We start from the raw sequence: 21,009 nt of genomic DNA, 5'->3' as shown, positions 1-21,009 counted from the left end.
CAATGCAAGCCTATGGAGTGGGCGTGAAAGATCACGGGGTTCCCCAGCGGCAGGACCCCCGCGGTCAGGCATCTTATCCCCTATCCTTTGGATAGGGGATAAGATGTCTTAGCGCCGGAGTACCCCTTTAAAGGTGTCCATGGATGTATATCAACCAAAGGGCATTTCTAGTGCTGGATGCGCTGTAATGTGGACCTGTAGGTTCCACTGACATGGATAGAAACCGTAAGATCCATGGTGACTCTGCACCAAAATCCATTTTGCTGCTGTCAAACCCTACTGTTCCTGTAGCAAGATCCCAAAACAAAGTAAAGTAAAGCAGAAGGCGCTCCATGTGTGGAATCAGCAGGTCAGCCCCATAGCGGGGGGGGGGGAATCTATCCCGCACCGCTTACCACAACAATGGGGAGTGCCTGAAGAATTATATGTTCTCATCCGCAGCCCTCCTTGGAACAGAATAGCTAGGAGATAGACCGTAGGAATAGGAGATGTCGGCGCTGGATGAAGAAGCCAGGAGAGGTAGTAGCATAAAATCGAGGTAGATTTATTGGATGCAACGCGTTTCGCTGCGCATGCGCAGCGAAACGCGTTGCATCCAATAAATCTACCTCGATTTAATGCTACTACCTCTCCTGGCTTCTTCATCCAGCGCCGACATCTCCTATTCCTACGGTCTATCTCCTAAAACACTATGGAGTAATTGCAGAGCTGTGGGTAAATAGGTAAAATCTGGAATAAATTAGTATTTTTAAATCAAAACTGACATGATACAGATTTGCAATCTTCACCTCGGATCAATTTCTGCACTCATTTTGTGTGTTTTTATTTTATTTTATTGAAACTAGTAAATGCTGATACTCTTAGGGTCTATTCCCATGGCAGAATTTCCGCTTGCTGAAAATAAGATTTAGCTGTATTACTCAAATATGGCTGTCAACAACTTTATGTACCCATATACAGTGCAACAGTCCAGAGCAGTGATGACTCAAACTACTGACCTACAGTAACAAGTGTTACAGACTATAAAAGGAACAGCAGAATAGTGCTCATGATAGCTAATAGAACATTTAAAGGTATATCTATGTCTTAGTCTAAGTTTCTACTTGTTTTTGTTACGATTCGGCAGGCTGGATGTGGATCCTCTGTGTCAGCGAGGGATTGACGTGGACCGTGTCGGTGGACCGGTTCTAGGGTTGCTACTGGTTTTCACCAGAGCCCGCCGCAAAGCGGGATGGTCTTGCTGCGGCAGTAGCAACCAGGTCGTATCCACCAGCAACGGCTAAACCTCGCTGACTGCTGAGAAGGCGTGGGACAGAAGGACTAGGCAGAGGCAAGGTCAGACGTAGCAGAAGGTCGGGGAAGGCGGCAAGGTTCGTAGTCAATGAGGATAGCAGGAGATCTGGAACATAGGCTTTGGACAACACTAAACGCTTTCACTGGCACAAGGCAACAAGATCCGGCAAGAGAGTGCAGGGGAAGTGAGGTAATATAGACAGGGAGCAGGTGGAAGCTAATTAGGCTGATTGGGCCAGGCACCAATCATTGGTGCACTGGCCCTTTAAATCTTAGAGAGCTGGCGTGCGCGCGCCCTAGAGAGCGGAGCCGCGCACGCCAGAACATGACAGCTGGGGACCGGGACGGGTAAGTGACTTGGGATGCGATTCGCGAGCAGGCGCGTCCCGCTATGCGAATCGCATCCCCGCCGGAAATGTCAGTGCAGCGCTCCCAGTCAGCGGGTCTGACCGGGGCGCTGCAGAGAGAGAGACGCCGCGGGCGCTCCAAGGAGGAGCAGGCACCCGGAGCGCTCGGCGTAACAGTTTTTTTTGTGGCCCAGAATTTTTTCTGGTGTTTTTTTTATTTGAGTGGAAATAGCATTTTTGGCCCCTTTGGCGTTTTTTTTGGTACCCAAAATTTGTTGGGTACAAAAAAAAAGGATGCAGTAGGGATGGAAAAAAAATGTATTTAACAAAATTTATATTTTATATAATGGAATTTTAATAAATTTTTAATAAAGTGTGTGTTTCACTTTTTTTCTCTATTTTGTACATTTTTTAGGTAGTACTACTACTCAGACTGTTCCATGATGGGAGTAGTAGTACCTGCACTATACTCCGGCCAGTGATGTGAATAGAACATCACTCATTCATACTTTCCGCCCAGAGTGGTAATTGGCCAGATGGTGGTGCCAATCACTGCTCTCAGAGGGAAATATGAGTGATGTTCTATTCACATCACTGGCCGGAGTATGGTGCAGAGATGCGAGCGCTGTATAGAGCCGCCCCGCATCTCTGCTATATTACGGACGATCGCATCGGGTGTCAGGAGTGATACCCGCTGTGATCTGTCCTTAACTGCAGGTACTACTACTCCCAACATAGAACACACTCTGCTCCATGCTGGGAGCTGTACTACCTGCATTAATAGACAGATCGCAGTGAGTGTAACTTCTGAAACCTGTGTGTGCTCCATGTACTCCATGTTGGGAGCAGTAGTACCTGCAGTTAAGGAAAGATCACATCGGATGTCACTCCTGACACCCACTGTGATCCTACAGAATAATGTATAGATGCGGGCGGCTGGGCGCTCTTCTATGGTCCCCTGCACTGCGGTATATATACACCTATTCATATTTGCCACAGAGAGGCTGGAACCATCAGGCCAATCACAGCTCTCTGCGGGAAATATGAATAGGTGTATATATACCGCAGTGCAGGGGACCATAGAAGAGCGGCTGGCCGCATCTATAAAATTATACAGAAGGATCGCAACGGACCTGGGTACTACTACTCCCATCATGGAACAGTGTGTTCCATGCTAGGAGTCGTAGTACTACCTAAAAAAATGTAAAAAGTAAAGAAAAAAACACATAAATTGATCCCTGTTATAAAAATGATGTTATAAAAAAGATACATTTAGCTAGATACAATTTTTTCCATCACTACTGTATTTTTATTTATTTTTTAATGGTACCCTACGTAATTTTATTAAAAAAGGTATCTCCATCACTTTTTTAGATCGCTAAAATCCAAAAAAGAATAAAAAACGCCTGCAAAAACTCCAAAGTTAAAACCCACATGTCGTTTTTCTTGGCGTTTTTTCACTCCCATAGACTTCTGTTGGGGAAAAACGCCACGATTTCAGGGAAAAAAACACCATTGGCTCAACCACCAAGGAGCTCAAAAAGAGTGAAAAAACGCCAGAAGGATTAAAAAAAAATGCCAAACTGAAAAACGCCAAGTGGAAAAAGAATTCTCATTGATTTTCAGCTAACATCAGGCTGCAGTGTTTTTTGGCCGAAAAAACGTCATGCGGCAGAAATGGCGTCCGTCCCCCCACCCCCAAAAAAAAAATAAAAAAGAAATAAAACAAGTAGAAACTTAGCCTTATATGTATAAAATAAATTGTAAATCCTGATTAACCCTTTAGAGGATAATGGGATGAAAGAGGATCCATAATGCCTGTCATGGATCCTTTAAACACAAAAGGCATGATAGCAAACTTGACAAAGCAAAAAATTGCAGTTTCTAGCATTGAAATCTTACAAAGCATCAGAGACTAATACTGTGTCTGTACCCTGAGCATCTCCGTAACTATGTAGTCACAGGCATGTAAGGGTTAAACAGGCTGATGCAATTAGCAGGTAAAGTTGCGGTAAATCAGTGGTATGCACCTTTTTAAATCAACATCTGGATGGAAAGGAATTTCATTATACGTGCCCTTTCGGAAAGCTCAAGAAGTAATAATGCTGTGGTAATAGTCAATATCGCATTGCAATTTCTTCTTTCCTGTCACCATGAAATGCCAGAAAACACTTTGGTGAACTTATATCAGTCAGACGCCCGCTTCATCATTCGCATAAAAATAGAAGCATCTCTCAACAGGTTTCTACTTTTACATTCCATATAGCCTAACAAATCATTCCATCCTGCCATCTTAATCACAATTCCTTCCCAAGATTCCAATAATTTCCTTATATATACACACATATATATATATATAGATATACACACACACATTACAGTATACACGTACAGTATAAATATATATATATATATATATATATATATATATATATATATATATACATACATACAGTATATATATATATATATATATATATATATATATATATATATATCTACACCTCTATACACAAGAGAAGACAGTGGAGTTTTATTCCCTTACAGCCATTTCATCCTGATTACCTACCTAACCCTGGCTATAACATTACAGAAGACGAAATCCATATGTCATGTGCTGCCCCCTAAGACCCTGCACTAAGCATAACATATCCATTGGTATAGAAAGTTCCTTTAAAGGGGGTACTCCACTGCCCCCATGTTCGGAGCATTTTGTTCCAAATGCTTGGAGCGGGGGTCGTGATGTCACAACCATGCCCCTTGTGATGTCATGCCCTGCCCCTTCAATGTTAGTCTATGGGAGGCGTGTGATGGGCACCACTCCCCTCCCATAGACTTGCATTGAGAGGGTGTGATGTCATGAGGGGCATGGCCATAACATCACAAACCCCGCTGCCCGCACCCAGTGTCCTAAACAAATGCCAGGTGCTGCAAAGACATCCTTTGGATAGGGGATAAGATGTCTAGGGCGAAGTACCCATTTAAGTTAGAGACACATATTACGGTAATCACTTGTGCTGTTTAAACACAGAGCTGAATGTCTGAGCAAGTAGTAAAATGTAATGCTTTATATTGAAGCCATGTAAAACACATTTCTGGGCATATAATCCCTTCATCAGATGCAATAAAATGCAAGTTTTCTCTGCAATCTATTGGACCTATGAAGGAGCTATATACCCAGAAATGCATTTTTTATGGCCCAATATAAAACATTGGCACTTATTTACTGTTGCAAATGCATTAGATTGCACTTTGTACCAAAAAAAAAAACTGCCTGCATGACTTGTACCACATTTCTAAAAACTTCTCCACTGTGTCCAAGAGAAGAGGCATTACATCTGTATAAAAGTGATGTAATGTAAAAGGTAAAAGGGATGTGGCCTAAATACACAAATAAATTGCACCTAAATATTGGCACACACTTCTGTGGGTGTAGTTTCATTGACAAGTTTTTTTTTTCAAGTTCCTTTGCTTTTTTTCTATGGAGTAGTATATTATTGAAGTGACTACACCAAGAGCCAGGCCATTTTCTTCTTCCTTGTACCCGGCTGTTCAATAAAGAAGATAAAATCTAGGGGGGCATTACCCCTAACTTAAGATCCTATAAAACAGGGTGATAGCTGAAAGGGGCCAGTGATCCAGCTGACCAAATCATTTTGACCTGTCAAAATCTAAATGGCTATAGGTCTCACATTTCCCAATACGGGCATGTGTGGCCAACCAGTGATGGCAGCTAAGGGCCGCATGAGCGTTCTATGGATTGTTTGCCGATTATCGCGCCATGTAATACGCTTTGTAAACAATCGCCAATCTACAATATTGGGACTCATTTACACAGCTGGAAAAAAGGACCTAAGAGGCCTCTATAAGATGTTGTGTCTTCCACAAAACCACAAAAGTTAAGCAGAACCCTCTAAGGGGAGGAGCAGCCATATTCATTATCTGGATATACAGTATAGCCCTATAAGGAGTTCGACTTTTTTTTTTATATAGATACCGTATTTTTCACCGTATAAGACGCACTTTTTCTTCCCCAAAACTGGGGGGGAAAAGTTGATGCGTCTTATACGGCGAATACACACCTATCGGGTCAGTCCCTGCGGCCATCAACGGCCGGGACCCGCGGCTAATAAAGGACATCACCGATCGCTGTGATGCCCTGTATTAACCCTTCAGACGCAGCGATCAAAGCTGACCACCGCATCTGAAGCGAAAGTGACACTAACCCGGCTGCTCAGTCGGGCTGTTCGGGACCGCTGCGGTGAAATCTCGAACAGCTTACAGGACACCGGGAGGGATCGGGAGGGACGAGCGGTGACGGGTCTGGAGCGGCGGGGACACGTGAGTATTACCTCCTATACCAGTGGTCTTCAACCTGCAGACCTGCAGATGTTGCAAAACTACAACTCCCAGCATGCTAGGAGTTGTAGTTTTGCAACATCTGGAGGTCCACAGGTTGAAGATCACTGTTGGGTGCAGAATCTTTTTTTTCTAGATTTTGCACCTTTAAAATTGGGTGCGTCTTATATGCCGGTGCGTCCTATAGGGCGTAAAATACGGTACTCATTGTATGTAATGAGCTAATCACATGTTATCCTATTATTTGAAACCAATGTGACAAAATAATACTGCATAAACTGCGTAAATAACAAATACCGCTCCTTACCAATGGCTTAAGTAACAAATACAGCTCTGCTTATTTTTCTTCTTTACTGTGACAATCTATAGAGCCGGCTGCCGCATATAGATCACATCTCTCATTACTCGTTTTAATTACAGCTGTGGAACAGAATAATGATCCGGAGTGACTCGCAATAAAGGCCTCTGTCTCCCGGAGTGTGACAGAGAAGAGTCGTATTTGATGTCATAGAAGATGGATGGATTTTGCATTTCATTCTGACATCACAATACTTTCTTAGGACCATTTGGCTCTCTCACTTGTCACATTTCAGTCAGTGGTTTTATCATTTGGAAGGTTCTATAAAAATCAATGTTTTTCTTTCTTTTCCTGGGACTCGTATCTCTGGAGGTCCCACTGGTACAGCCCTGTCAGCCAGTGGAATATTATCAATTTGTTAGCCTGGGGCGAGGCCCACATTGAGCTGGCTTGAAAAGGAGGAAGGCAGCTGCAACGCAATTATTTTCCTCAATCCCTGTGTAATACCAAAGATAAAACCTCCGAATTGCTACTTACCATCTTGCGACATTGTTTCCAAAATCACGTTAAAAACAGCTGCACAGTCTTATCTTTTAGCACATCTAAATAAAGCAATATGTGTAGACACTGCGTGCAACAAAATGGATTTATCCCTCTATGCTATATTGTATATGTTAATTTCTCATTATAAGAAGATGCTAAAATGATGGGCATGTTAGTGCAGAGTGCTTTACAATATGTATTGTCTATAAAAGGGTTTAGCAATAACCTCTTTATCACATACTATTTGACCCTTGCAAAGGACACAGTGGATAATGATCTTCTCACAATCTGGACTGTAGCCCCTTTAGCCTGGGCACGTCTACCACTAGGTACTGGAGGTCCAGTGTCCTGTGTGCGGCATCTTGAATGGATCAGCACCAGCTGACAGTACAAAAGATGAAATTTCGTTTTTTTACAACCCCCTTTCTTCGCCTCTAGTTGAATGTACTAAATCCTGTATCTTTTTTTGGGTAAGGTCATAGCCCAAAGAGGTAGGGAGATGAGCAGTACTCCCCCTTCTTTTCTGCAGTGAGATGCCAATGATCATTTTTTAATGCATTACATTTTTCTTGAACTCGTGCATATATGTGCTACACTATTAATATAATAGGGAAAGCTATATTACACACAAAGCTGCGCGCAACGAGCCATGTGTTATGTAGCTGCCCAGTAACATGTAACATGGTTGTTGTACTTCATTATTTGCTATATGATATATGTGAAATAAAACACCTAAATTGCAGTGATAATCAGAAGCAAGTAGATCAAAATACAAATGGTGGATGTGCGGCTGTGTTTCTTTTTCTCTATTTTTGTTTTACAATTGTAGTCTGTCCCCTCTTTCATAGTAACCACTCCGCTCCACCCATTCAGCCCAGGCATTTTTAATTAGCAGGAGACTGCAGAAGGGTTTCCTCTTGGCATTCTCCCAGCCCTCTGGCAGGGAGCACATGGTAGGTGTTCACACTGGCGTGGTGCTCTGTGGCGACCATTGTTACTGTGCTGCTTGGTCTGTGGGGTGGTGTGGCCCAGAGCCCAAGGCTTGGCCAGGCAGCAGTGGGCTTGGTGTCACAGGGCGGTGGTGGTCGCCACCCAGCGCTATGCCACAAAATAGATCAAAACACAAATTGTGGATGTGCAGCTATGTTTCTGATTCTCTATGGGGTGGTGCCCCCCCATCAGGCACTGCAATCACAGGGGTCGGGGGGATGTGCTTGGTGGCGTCAGGCGCTGCTGCTGGGCTATGATCAAGGGAGGGTGTTTGGGTTTGGGGTGCTTGGTACCATCGGTGCTGCAGCCGGGCTATAATCATGGGGGTGTGTGGGGGCGCGGGGGGTGGGATGCTGTGCCATCAGGCGCTGCCAGGCTATAATCTCAGTGGGGGGGGGCAGCTTGGTGGCGTTGGGCACTGCGGCCACCTTATAATCACGGGGGTGGAGGAGTGGCAGAGTTTTTTTGCCTAATAGAAGACCTCGATCAGCACTATTGGGAGGCAGACCCAATCCACTCTTCATGCAGGGCAGTGCTGCAATGATATTTGGCCATATCAGGAGCGCTCCCTGCTGTGCTGCTGTGTTGATTGACAGACAGAGAGCAGCGCTGAGCTCATCACATGTGCCGGGCTGCAGTCTGAGATTTCGGACTCATTCCATGCCAGCATGAGTTTGAAATCTAGCAGAGACTAGCGGACCCCTAGTGGTGGTTTCTCTGAACATAAATTACACACAAAAGTATGCATTAAACTGTATTTAGAGACGTGTAAAAAAGGCTTAATGAACATCATATTAAAAGTTATTTTCGTGACAGGTGCTCTCTAAGGGTGTATTTACATGTCCAGTATTCTGCGCATATCGCATATTTGGTGCTGCAGACTTGAAACTGTGTTCAATCATCTAGTTTACATTAAAATCTGCAGCATAAAATCTGCAACATAAAATCTGCAGCATCAAATATACACAGCATAATGTATGTGTGAATACACCCAAAGGCTCATTCACACGGACAGATCCATAGTGTATTTTACTCTGCAGATCCACCGATGATGGACCCTACAGTGTGCCTTTAGATGTGCCTGCTCGGATCGACAATCCAAGGCTACAAGCAGACACACTGCGATGTGCGGGTCGCCGTGTGCATGTGCAGTATACTCGCACACATCGCGGTTGCTCAACACATTGCAGTATGTCTGCTCGTAGTAGCATATTAATGCTCCAAGCAGGCACATCTAAAGGCACACTGCAGGGTCCATCGTCAGCTGATCCGCATCGGAAAATACGCTGTTGATCTGTCCGTGCGAATGAGCCGTAAGGGTATATTGGCACGAACAGCATATCTGATCTGCAGATTTCAGTGTAAACTAATTGATTGAACATAGCTTAAAAACTGCAGCATCAAATCTGCAGCATCAAATATGCGCAGGATACTGTGTGTAAGAATTGACGCTCAGGGTACATTAACACATGCATAGTTTGCTGCAGATTTTCTGCAGTGGATTTTGCCACCCAGAATTCAGAAAATCTGCAGCAAAATACACACAAGTGAATGTACCCTAAGGATGTACAAGATTAAAAAAAGCACTTCAGTCACCAGTAAATCATCCAATCAAAAGATTTAATGCATACTGGTATATATTGGTATTTATTACTGAAAGGTGGGAGACCTACTAATACTGTTCTAAAATATGATTGGTAGAGGAGGTTCAACGTCTAAAACCAACACAACTCTATTCAAGTGAATGGGCCCGTGCTGCACTTCCCTACACAGCAGGTAACCAAGGGCTGGGGTGCAGAGAAAATAAAGTGAAGGACCCACAGTGCTTACAAAGGTTGGGCAGGATTAGAAAATCTTGTAGAGCAAGTTCTTTTCCTTCAGATGGAGTTGAAAAATTCTATGAGCCAGTCTCCTAAAGCAGACATACTACTCCCTTAGTTCCCCTAACTTTTATTGTAAAATCCCTTCAAATTCTCCCTTATAGCTATATTCCTTAAATGTAACTTTATATGCTCATAATTCATTATATAAACACAATGGGGTTTATTTACTAACGTGGTCACGACTCTTTTTTTCTCGGGTTTTGCACCCAAATTGTGTCGCACGTTCCATGCGACACAATTTGCGACCCTAAAAAATAAAACCCTCCATTTTACAAGAAAACCCCGAAAAGGGGACGTGGTCAAGGGAGAAAGTGGGCATGGTCCCGACATAAGGAGCGTGTCCCCGACAATTTTGAAAAATCCCAACATATTTACTAAGGTTTCCACAGAAAATGTGGTGGATTTGAGCTGAGGAAAACCTGACAGATCAGAGCATGTGTAAAAAAAAAAAAAAAAAAAAAAGGAAAACGTAGGGAAAAGTGCAAAATACCTGTCGGAAATCAAAACCCACAAAGAAAACTACACTCCACTCTTTGTAAATAAACACCAATAACTAGAGATGAGCAATTTTTGGGAAAAAATTCTCCTGATTTGCCGAATTTTTTGAAAAAATTTGATTTGATCCGAATCGATATAATAAAGTGTGTGTGTGTGTGTTTTTAAACTTTGTTCACTTTTCTTTTCTTTATTTTGTAAATTTTTTAGGTAGTACTACTACTCCCAGCATGGAACAGACTGTTCCATGCTGGGAGTAGTAGTACCTGTACTAATAGACAGATTGCCCCGGGGTCTGACACCCGTTGCGATCCTCCGATATAATGTATAGATCCGGGCGGCCAGCCGCTCTTCTGCGCGATCCTGCACTATGTTCTGCGATGTAAAGTTCTTCACATCACAGGTTCATATTTCCCGCAGAGAGCTGGGATTGGCCAAATGGTTCCAGCCAATCACAACTCTCCGCAGGAAATATGAATAATAGGTATATACTATATATATATATATATATATATATATATATATATATATATATACGGCAGTGCAGTGGACCAGACAAGAGCGGACGGCCGCATCTATACATTATACAGGACGATCGCAGTGCATGTCAGGAGTGACACCCGCTGTGATCTTTCCTTTACTGCAGGTACTACTGCTCCCAATATGAAGCACACTCTGCTCCATGCTGGGAGCTGTAGTACCTGCATTAATAGACAGATCGCAGCGAGTGTCACTTCTGAGCAGTACTACCTGCAGTTAAAGTGCAACTGTCATGGATTTTAACCTCCATAAACTAGCCCCAGGATGACAAAGTTGTTAGAGATTACAGTTCAAGCATACCTTTTGCTGCTTTCCAGCAGCTTTAATCGGGCTCAAATGCTTTTTCTGAAAGTCAGCAACAGTCGATATCTCCTATATGTCAGCGCTGGGACCGCTGTGTGAGTGACACACAGGTCCCAGCGCATAGGCCCGTTATTCTTATATGGGAGGCGAGTTTTCTACTGTAAAAGAATAAACAGTGTCCGTTCTCCTGTGCACAGCGGTGATGCGATGCGGGCGGCCAGCTCTCACAGCAAGCGCTCGCTCCCCATGGGCGGCACAATGCAGTAGCGGAATGAGCTGGCCGCACGCATCGCATCACAGCTGTGCACTCTAGGAAGACAGGAGAATGGGCGGCCGGCTCAATCCGCTAGTGCATTATGCCGCGCATAGGGCCTTAGGGAAAGATCGCTTGCTGTGGCCGCCCGCATCCCATCACTGCTGAGCACAGGAGAACAGGCACTGTTTATGCACCACCCGCATATAAGAAGAATAAGGGGCCTATGCGCTGGGACCTGTGTGTCAATCACACAGCGGTCCCAGCGCTGACATACAGGGGATATCCAACTGTTACTGACTTTAATAAAAAGCATTTTTTTTTAGCCTGATTAAAGCTGTTAGAAAGCAGCAAAAGGTATGCTTGAACTGTAATTTCTAACAACTTTGTCATCCTGGGGCTAGTTTATGGGGGTTAAAATCCATGACAGTTGTGCTTTAACTGCAGGTACTACTGCTCCCAACATGGAGCACACTCAGCTCCATGCTGGGAGCTGTAGTACCTGCATAAATAGACAGATCACAATAGGTGTCAGAAGTGACACTTGCTGTGATCTGTCTATTAAAGGGGTACCCCGGTGAAAACCTTTTTTCTTTTAAATCAACTGGTGGCAGAAAGTTAAACATATTTGTAAATTACTTCTATTAAAAAATCTTAATCCTTCCCGCACTTATTAGCTGCTGAATACTACAGAGGAAATTCTTTTCTTTTTGGAATGCTCTCTGATGACATCACAAGCACAGTTCTCTCTGCTGACGTTATTATAATAATAATAATGCTTTCTTTATTGTTGTCCTTAGTGGGATTTGAACCCAAGTCCCCAGCACTGCAAGGCAGCAGTGCTAACCACTGAGCCACCATGCTACCCTTAGCATACATCTGCTATGCAGCTGCTATGCATGGTTGCTAAAATGGACAGAGATGTCAGCAGAGAGCACTGTGCTCGTGATGTCATCAGTGTTCCAAAAAGAAAGGAATTTCCTCTGTAGCATTCAGCAGCTAATAAGTACTGGAAGGATTAAGATTTTTTAATAGAAGTAATTTACAAATATGTTAAACTTTCCGCCACCAGTTGATTTAAAAGAAAAAAGGTTTTCACCAGAGTACCCCTTTAATGCAGGTACTACAGCTCCCAGCATGGAGCTGAGTCTGCTCCATATTGGGTGCAGTAGTACCTGCAGTTAAGGACAGATCACAGCGGATGTCACTCCTAACACCCACTGCGATCGTCCTTTATAATGTATAGATGTGGGGCACGGCCGCTCTGCCGTGGGTATATATATATATATATATATATATATATATATAAACAGTCCAAAATAAAGCGGCACCTCCGAATTCCTATTCTGAATGGGTGCCAGCCCTTAGACCTCGGTGCTCCGGTCCATTTTTCAATAGGATAAATGCAGGCAGCACACCAATAATAGTGCTAAATCAAAGTGCTTTTATTCCAAGGAACAAGACAACGTTTCGGCGATCTCAACTTGAAAATGGCGGTGTGAGATCGCCGAAACGTTGTCTTGTTCCTTGGAATAAAAGCACTTTGATTTAGCACTGTTATTGGTGTGCTGCCTGCATTTATCCTATATATATATATATATATATATATATATATATATATATATATATATACCGTATTTATCGGGGTATACCACGCACCGGCCTATAACACGCACCCTCATTTTACCAAGGATATTTGGGTAAAAAAAGTTTTTTACCCAAATATCCATGGTAAAATGAGGGTGCGTGTGTGCGCGTGTATACCCCGATATACCCCCAGGAAAGGCAGGGGGAGAGAGGCCGTCGCTGCCCGCTTCTCTCCCCCTGCCTTTCCTGGGGTCTAGAGCGCTGCTGCCGGCCCTTCTCTCCCCCTGGTTACCGCCGATAGCCAGGGGGAGAGAAGCGGCGCCGACAGCCAGGGGGAGAGAAGGGGCAGCGGCACCCATTGCGGTACCCTCCCCCCATCCCCGGTGGCATAATTACCTGAGTCGGGTCCGCGCTGCTCCAGGCCTCCGGCGTGCGTCCCCTGCGTCGTTGCTATGCACGGCGCGGCGCACTGATGTCATGCGCCGCGCCGTTCAGCGCATAGCAACGACGCCGGGGACGCACGCCGGAGGCCTGGAGCAGCGCGGACCCGACTCAGGTAATTATGCCACCGGGGATGGGGGGAGGCAACGGGGCAGCGGCGCCGGCAATGGGTGCCGCTGCCCCTTCTCTCTCCCTGGCTGTCGGCGCCGCTTCTCTCCCCCTGGCTATCGGCGCTGGCAATGGGGCGCCGGCACCGATAGTCAGGGGGACAGGACGGGCAGCGGTGCCGCTAGCTAGGGGGAGAGAAGGGCCGACAGCAGCGCTCTAGACCCCAGGAAAGGCAGGGGGAGAGAAGCGGGCAGCGACGGCCTCTCTCCCCCTGCCTTTCCTGGGGGTGTATCGGCGTATAACACGCACACAGACTTTAGGCTAAAAAATTTAGCCTAAAAAGTGCGTGTTATACGCCGATAAATACGGTATATACATACACACACACACACACACATATATATATATATATATATATATATATATATATATATAGATTAGATTAATTTAACCCTTAACTACCCCCCATTTGTGAGGGTCGGGGATTTTGCTTAAAGTCCCATGCAAATCAATGGGGAATGTATGTTCCCACATAACTTCTGTACAGCTGGAGATATTTCAATAATACCTGGTACACATATTACTTATATGTCAAATAAAAAGATATGATAGTTAAATTAACCCTTACCTACACCCTTATATAAAAGATGGCTTTTTGTTTTAAGTCCCATGCAAGTATATGGGACTTCCAGTATCTTACTCCACAAGCTCCGCTCTGCATCTCCTGGTGAATGTGTCGGTCTGGCTTGCAAGCCACATCCCATCTCACAAAGACGGGATGGGATATGGGGACGGGATATCGGGTCCGGCTATGAGGTCAGGATATGAGTTCGGGATATGAGGACAGGATATGAGGTCAGGATATGAGGTCGAGATAGGACAGGATAGGAGGTCGGGATATGAGGTCGAGATAGGAGGTCGAGATATGAGGACGCAATATGAGGTCAGGATAGAAGGTTGGGATATGAGGCCGAGATATGAGGACAGGATATGAGGTCGGGATATGAGGCCGAGATATGAAGACGGGATATGAGGTTGGGATAGGAGGTCGGGATATGAGGAAGAGATATGAGGACAGGATATGAGCTCGGGATACGAGGTCAAGATGAGGTCGGGATACAAGGTTGGGATATGAGGTCGAGATAGGAGGATGGCATAGGTGGTCAGGATATGAGGTCGAGATAGGAGGTCAGGATATGAGGTCGAGATAGAAGGTCAGGATATGAGGTCGAGATATGAGGATGGGATAGGAGGTCAGGATATGAGGTTGAGATATGATGGGATATGAGGACGGAACGGGTGGCAGACCCCAGGGCGATCTGTCTATTAGTACAGGTACTACTACTCCCATCATGGAACAGTCTGTTGCATGCTGAGAGTAGTAGTACTACCTAAAAAAAATTCTTAGGGTTGCAAACTTCTTGTCGGCAAATCTAGATCTCTGAAGATGGACTTGTAATCTTGAGATTGTTGATATTTTTCCACAGTTTTGGTTCTCAAGTCCTCAGACAGTTCTCTTCATCTCTTTCTGTTGTCCATGCTTAGTGTGGCACACACAGACACACAATGCAAAGATTAAGTGAACTTCTCTCCTTTTTATCTACTTTCAGGTGGGATTTTTATATTGCCCACATCTGTTACTTGCCCCAGGTGAGTTTAGAGGAGCATCAGATGCTTGAAACAATATGTGACAATATGTCCAAATTGCTTTTTTTCCTCCTTTTTTTATTTAGTTCCAATACACACAAAGGGAATAAACATGTGAGAAATACTTAATTTTCTTGAAAAATTTCAGTGGTGCCAACATTTACGGCCATGACTGTATCACTAATCATACAGATATAATAACCATACAAGTATCTAGACTAGATCCTCTTGGTGAGGCCATGTTTTCCACCCACTCTGCTTGTCATCAGGTGGGAAAGAAATGTCATACATGTTTTTACATGGCAATTTTCACAGAGAACACATGCAATATGTAGGTGATTGACACACTTTTTAAACACATCTGACAGAAACACACATTTTTTAAATATGTTTTAAATCCTCCATGGCAACCATAATGTTAGAAGTGAGCTGGGTGGCTTCTCCTGATCTCATGACGAACAATGGCAGACTAATTAGCTTTAAGATGAGAACAAGTTATCAGTTAGGGTGAAAATAAAATGACACCCAAATGGGAAGATACTCATTCTGTACAAATAAATATGCAAGAGGACTTGTCGCAGAGAGAACATCTGCCTGAGGGGTTCCATTATGATAGGATCCAACATTGCCTCCAACAGCTTTTAATAGCTATACAATCCAACATGTAAGAAATTACAGGATTCTTAATACAGAACACAAAGGCTAATCATAACCAACATCCTTACATAGACACATCCAACAACCCCTGCGGCTGCTATAAACCTACGGACATCAATGCACAATCCAGTAAGAACTCTTTAATGATTCAATTAAGAAAACACTACAGTATTATCAACAACTATCATCAGTTTTTACTGATGTCAATTCGCTCAAATGACCATAGACTTAAAGGGAATCTGTCAGTGCTCAGACAGAATCCGAGCACAGAATCCGCTCCTATTACTTCAGCATGGTCCTGGCTGTCTGTGACAACCGGGATCATGCAAGATAACCGGGCGGTCGGGTCCCAGAGACCCGATCAGCCCGGTATCGCCGCAGATCGCAGGGGCGATTTACCTCACGATTTGCGGCGATTGCCGACATGGGGGGCCTACATGGCCCCTATCGGCTTTTGCCCTAGATGCCTGCTGAATGATTTCAGCAGGCAACCGCTTCCGATCTCCGCCCGGCAAGCGGCGGAGACCGGAATGACTCAGGACGTATGCATACGTCCTTGGTCCTTAACCCCTTAAGGACCAGGCCATTTTACACCTTAGGACCGGAGCGTTTTTTGAACATCTGACCACTGTCACTTTAAACATTAATAACTCTGGGATGCTTTTACCTATCATTCTGATTCCAAGATTATTTTTTCGTAACATATTCTACTTTATGTTATTGGTAAAATTTTGTCGATACTTCCATCGTTTCTTAGTGAAAAATTGCCAAATTTGATGAAAAAATTGTAAATTTTGCATTTTTCTAACTTTTAAGCTCTCTGCTTGTAAGGAAAATGGATATTCCAAATAAAAGAAAATTTTATTCACAAATACAATATGTCTACTCTATGTATGCATCATAAAATTTACGTGATTTTACTTTTGGAAGACACCAGAGGGCTTCAAAGTTCAGCAGCAATTTTTCACAACATTTTCAAACTCACTATTTTTCAGGGAGCAGTTCAGGTTTGAAGTGGATTTGAAGGGTCTTCATATTAGAAATACCCCACAAATGACCCCATTATAAAAACTGCACCCCCCAAAGTATTCAAAATGACATTCAGTCAGCGTTTTAACCCTTTAGGTGTTTCACAGGAATAGCAGCAAAGTGAAGGAGAAAATTCACAATCTTCATTTTTTACACTTGCATGTTCTTGTAGACACAATTTTTTTATTTTTACAAGGGGTAGAAGGAGAAAATGTATACTTATATTTGTAGCCCAATTTCTCTCGAGTAAGCACATACCTCATATGTCTATGTAAAGTGTTCGGCGGGCGCAGTAGAGGGCTCAGAAGGGAAGGAGCGACAAGGGGATTTTGGAGAGTACGTTTTTCTGAAATGGTTTTTGGGGGGCCTGTTGCATTTAGTAAGCCCCTATGGTACCAGAACAGCAAAAAATCCCCACATGGAATACCATTTTAGAAACTAGACCCCTTGGGGAACATAACAAGGGGTAAAGTGAACCTTAATACCCCACAGGTGTTTCACGACTTTTGCATATGTAAAAAAATATATATTTTTTTCACTAAAATGTGTGTTTCCCCCCAAATTTCATATTTTTGCAAGGGTTAATAGCAGAAAATACCCCCCAAAATTTGTAACCCCATCTCTTCTGAGTATGAAGGTACCCCATAAGTGGACCTGAAGTGCACTACGGGCAAACTACAATGCTCAGAAGAGAAGGAGTCATATTTGGCTTTTGGAGAGCAAATTTTGGTCGGGGGGCATGTCGCATTTAGGAAGCCCCTATGGTGCCACAACAGCAAAAAACCCTCACATGGAATACCATTTTGGAAACTAGACTCCTTGAGGAACGTAACAAGGAATAAAGTGAACCTTAATACCCCACAGGTGTTTCACGACTTTTGCATATGTAAAAAAATATATATTTTTTTTCACTAAAATGTGTGTTTCCCCCCCAAATTTCACATTTTTGCAAGGGTTAATAGCAGAAAATACCCCCCAAAATTTGTAACCCCATCTCTTCTGAGTATGAAGGTACCCCATAAGTGGACCTGAAGTGCACTACGGGCGAACTACAATGCTCAGAAGAGAAGGAGTCATATTTGGCTTTTGGAGAGCAAATTTTGCTCGGGGGGCATGTTGCATTTAGGAAGCCCCTATGGTGCCAGGATAGCAAAATAACCCCAAGATGGCATACCATTTTGGAAACTAGACCCCTTGAGGAACGTAACAAGGGGTACAGTGAGCATTTACCCCCCACTGGTGTCTGTCAGATCTTTGGAACAGTGGGCTGTACAAAATGTTTAATTTGCACAGCCCACTGTTCCAAAGATCTGTCAGACACCAGTGGGGTGTAAATTCTCACTGCACCCCTCATTACATTCCGTGAGGGGTGTAGTTTCCAAAATGGGGTCACATGTGTTTTTTTTTTTTTTGCGTTTGTCAAAACCGCTGTAACAATCAGCCACCCATGTGCAAATCACCTCAAATGTACATGGTGCACTCTCCCTTCTGGGCCTTGTTGTGCGCCCCCAGAGCACTTTGCGCCCACTTATGGGGTATGTCCGTAGTCGGGAGAAGTTGCATTACAAATTTTGGGGGGCTTTTTTCCCTTTTACCTCTTGTCAAAATTAACAGTATAGGGCAACACCAGCGTGTTAGTGTAAAAAATTAATCTTTTTACACTAACATGTTGTTGTAGACCCCAACTTCACCTTTTCATAAGGGGTTAAAGGAGAAAAAGCCCCCCCAAATTTGTTAGGCAATTCCTCCTGAGTACGGCGATACCCCATATGTGACCCTAAACTGTTGCCTTGAAATGCGACAGGGCTCCAAAGTGAGAGCGCCATGTGCATTTGAGGCCTGAATTAGGGATTTGCATAGGGGTGGACATAGGGGTATTCTACGCCAGTGATTCCCAAACAGGGTGCCTCTAGCTGTTGCAAAACTCCCAGCATGCTTGGACAGTCAACGGCTGTCCGGCAATACTGGGAGTTGTTGTTTTGCAAAAGCTGGAGGCTCCATTTTGGAAACAGTGGCGTACCAGACGTTTTTCATTTTTATTGGGAGGGGAGGGGGGCTGTGTAAGGGTATGTGTATATGTAGTGTTTTTTACTTTTTATTTTATTTTGTGTTAGTGTAGTGTTGTGTTTTTAGGGTACAGTCACACGGGCGGGGGATTACAGCGAGTTTCCCGCTGCGAGTTTGAGCTGCCGCGCAAAATTTGCTGCCTGATACTCACTGTAAGCCAACTGCCCATGTGAATGTACCCTGTACATTCACAGGGGGGGGGGGGACCTCCAGCTGTTGCAAAACTACAACTCCCAGCATGCACAGTTTATCAGTGCATGCTGGTAGATATAGTTTTGCAACAGCTGGAGGCACACGGGTTGGGAAACACTGAGTTAGGAAACAGACAATGTTTCCCAACCAGTGTGCCTCCAGTTGTTGCAAAACCACAACTCCCAGCATTCTCAGGCATGCTGGGAGAAGGAATTCGGCAACATCTTTAGAGCCAAACTACAACTCACAGTATGCCAAAACTGTCCAGGCATGCTGGGAGTTGTAGTTCTGCAACATCTGAAGGGCAAGATGTTACAGAACTACAACTCCCAGCATGCCTGGACAGTAAGGGCATGCTGAGGATGTGTAGTTTTGCAACATCTGGAAGGGCACAGTGGTCTCCAAACTGTGGACCTCCAGATGTTGCAAAACTGCAACTCCCAGCATGCCCAGACGCCAAGGGCTGTCTGGGCATGCTGGGAGTTGTAGTATACATGGTCCCAATACAGCAATGCATGTCGCTTTACAGCGACGTGCATTGCTGTAAAGGGCCCGACCGTGGGTGAAGATCAACTCACCTGTCGCCGCCGTCGCCGTCTTCATCGCCGGGATCCGGGTCTTCAGGGACGAGGTAAGTACCGGGGTCGGGCCCCAGCACTCCCCCGTCCCCTGCCGCGTCCTCCGGTCTTCCTCCCGTCCTCTCCGGACTTTAAGGGGCCGGGCAGGACGGGAGGAAGTAACCGCCCCCCCCTAGCGATCGGTCGGTTAGCTAACCGACGGATCGCAGGGGATAGGAGGAGGTGGCAGGCTTGCCACCTCGCTCCTATACTCCAGCATGGTCCTGGCTGTCTGTGACAGCCAGGATCATGCAAAATTACCGGGCGGTTGGGTCCCACAGACCCGATCAGCCCGGTATCGCCGCAGATCGCAAGGGCGATTTCCCTTGCGATTTGCGGCGATCGCTGACATGGAGGGCCTACATGGCCCCCCTCAGCGTTTGCCCTGAATGCCTGCTGAAGCATTTCAGCAGGCATCCAGTTCTGATCTCTGCCCGGCGAGCGGCAGAGACCGGAAATACAACAGGACGTTCTCTAACGTCCTTGGGCATTAAAGCCCAGGTAGCGGGGACGTTAGAGAACGTCCTATGTCCTTAAGAGGTTAAGTACCAGGGTCCCAAGACATATGCATACGTCTTGGGTCCTGAACAGGTTAAATGGCTATACTGGTGGAAAACATTTAATTTTTTTTATCAATTGGTGCCAAAAAGTTAAACAGATTTGTAAATTACTTCTATTTAAAAATCTTAAGCCTTGTAGTACTTATCAGCTGCTGTATACTACAGAGGAAGTTGAATTGTTCTTTTCAGTCTGACCACAGTGCTCTCTTCCGACACCTCTGTCCATGTCAGGAACTGCCCAGAGTAGGAGCTAATCCCCATAGCAAACCTGTCCTGATCTGGACAATTCCTGACATGGACAGAGGTGTCAGCAGAGAGCACTGCTGTAGTATACAGCAGCTGGTAAGTACTGGAAGGATTAAGATTTTTAAATAGAAGTAATTTACAAATCTATTAAATTTTTTCGCACCAGTTGAGTAAAAAAAAATTGGTTAAAAGTGCTGTGTAAAAGTACCCTTTAAAAAGTTTATTCGACCTTTTAAAATGTATTGTCCATTCTCTAGATAGGCCGTCAATATCAGATAGTAAGGGGTCCAACAACGGGTAATACTGCGATCAGCTGTTTGAAGAGGTCACAGAATCTTTAACTGTTGCTTGTCCTGCAATTACCATGCTTTCATTAATGCAAGGAACTGCTGAGTTGTCCCATTCATTTGAATGGGACAACATTGCATTTCTTTTTGCCACTGATATTAAAAATGTGGTGATTGCATACAAATGAAGCTATTCTCACCTGTTTAAAGGGAACCTGTCATCAGGTGCTGTATGAACAACATATCATTGGTGCGTGGTGGATTTTG

The 21,009-nt window shown here is 44.4% G+C and overlaps 1 protein-coding gene across 10 annotated transcripts in view; it reads right to left on the bottom strand.

Moving 5' to 3' along the window:
• Positions 1–21,009, bottom strand: part of NEXMIF (neurite extension and migration factor) — a 490,983-nt gene that overhangs the window by 286,224 nt on the left and 183,750 nt on the right. Inside the window, exon 1 of one of the 10 annotated variants that reach the window (XM_056540510.1) lies at positions 6,307–6,326. The exons of the other annotated variants lie outside the window; for them this stretch is intronic. The gene's annotated coding sequence lies outside the window, so the exon portion shown is untranslated. Of the gene's footprint in view, positions 1–6,306; positions 6,327–21,009 lie in introns of those variants that run through there. 10 annotated transcript variants of the gene reach the window in all.

Source organism: Hyla sarda, chromosome 9, assembly GCF_029499605.1.
Source record: "Hyla sarda isolate aHylSar1 chromosome 9, aHylSar1.hap1, whole genome shotgun sequence".
NCBI classification, from domain to species: Eukaryota; Metazoa; Chordata; class Amphibia; order Anura; family Hylidae; genus Hyla; species Hyla sarda.
This window is presented reverse-complemented; position numbering and strand designations above follow the sequence as displayed.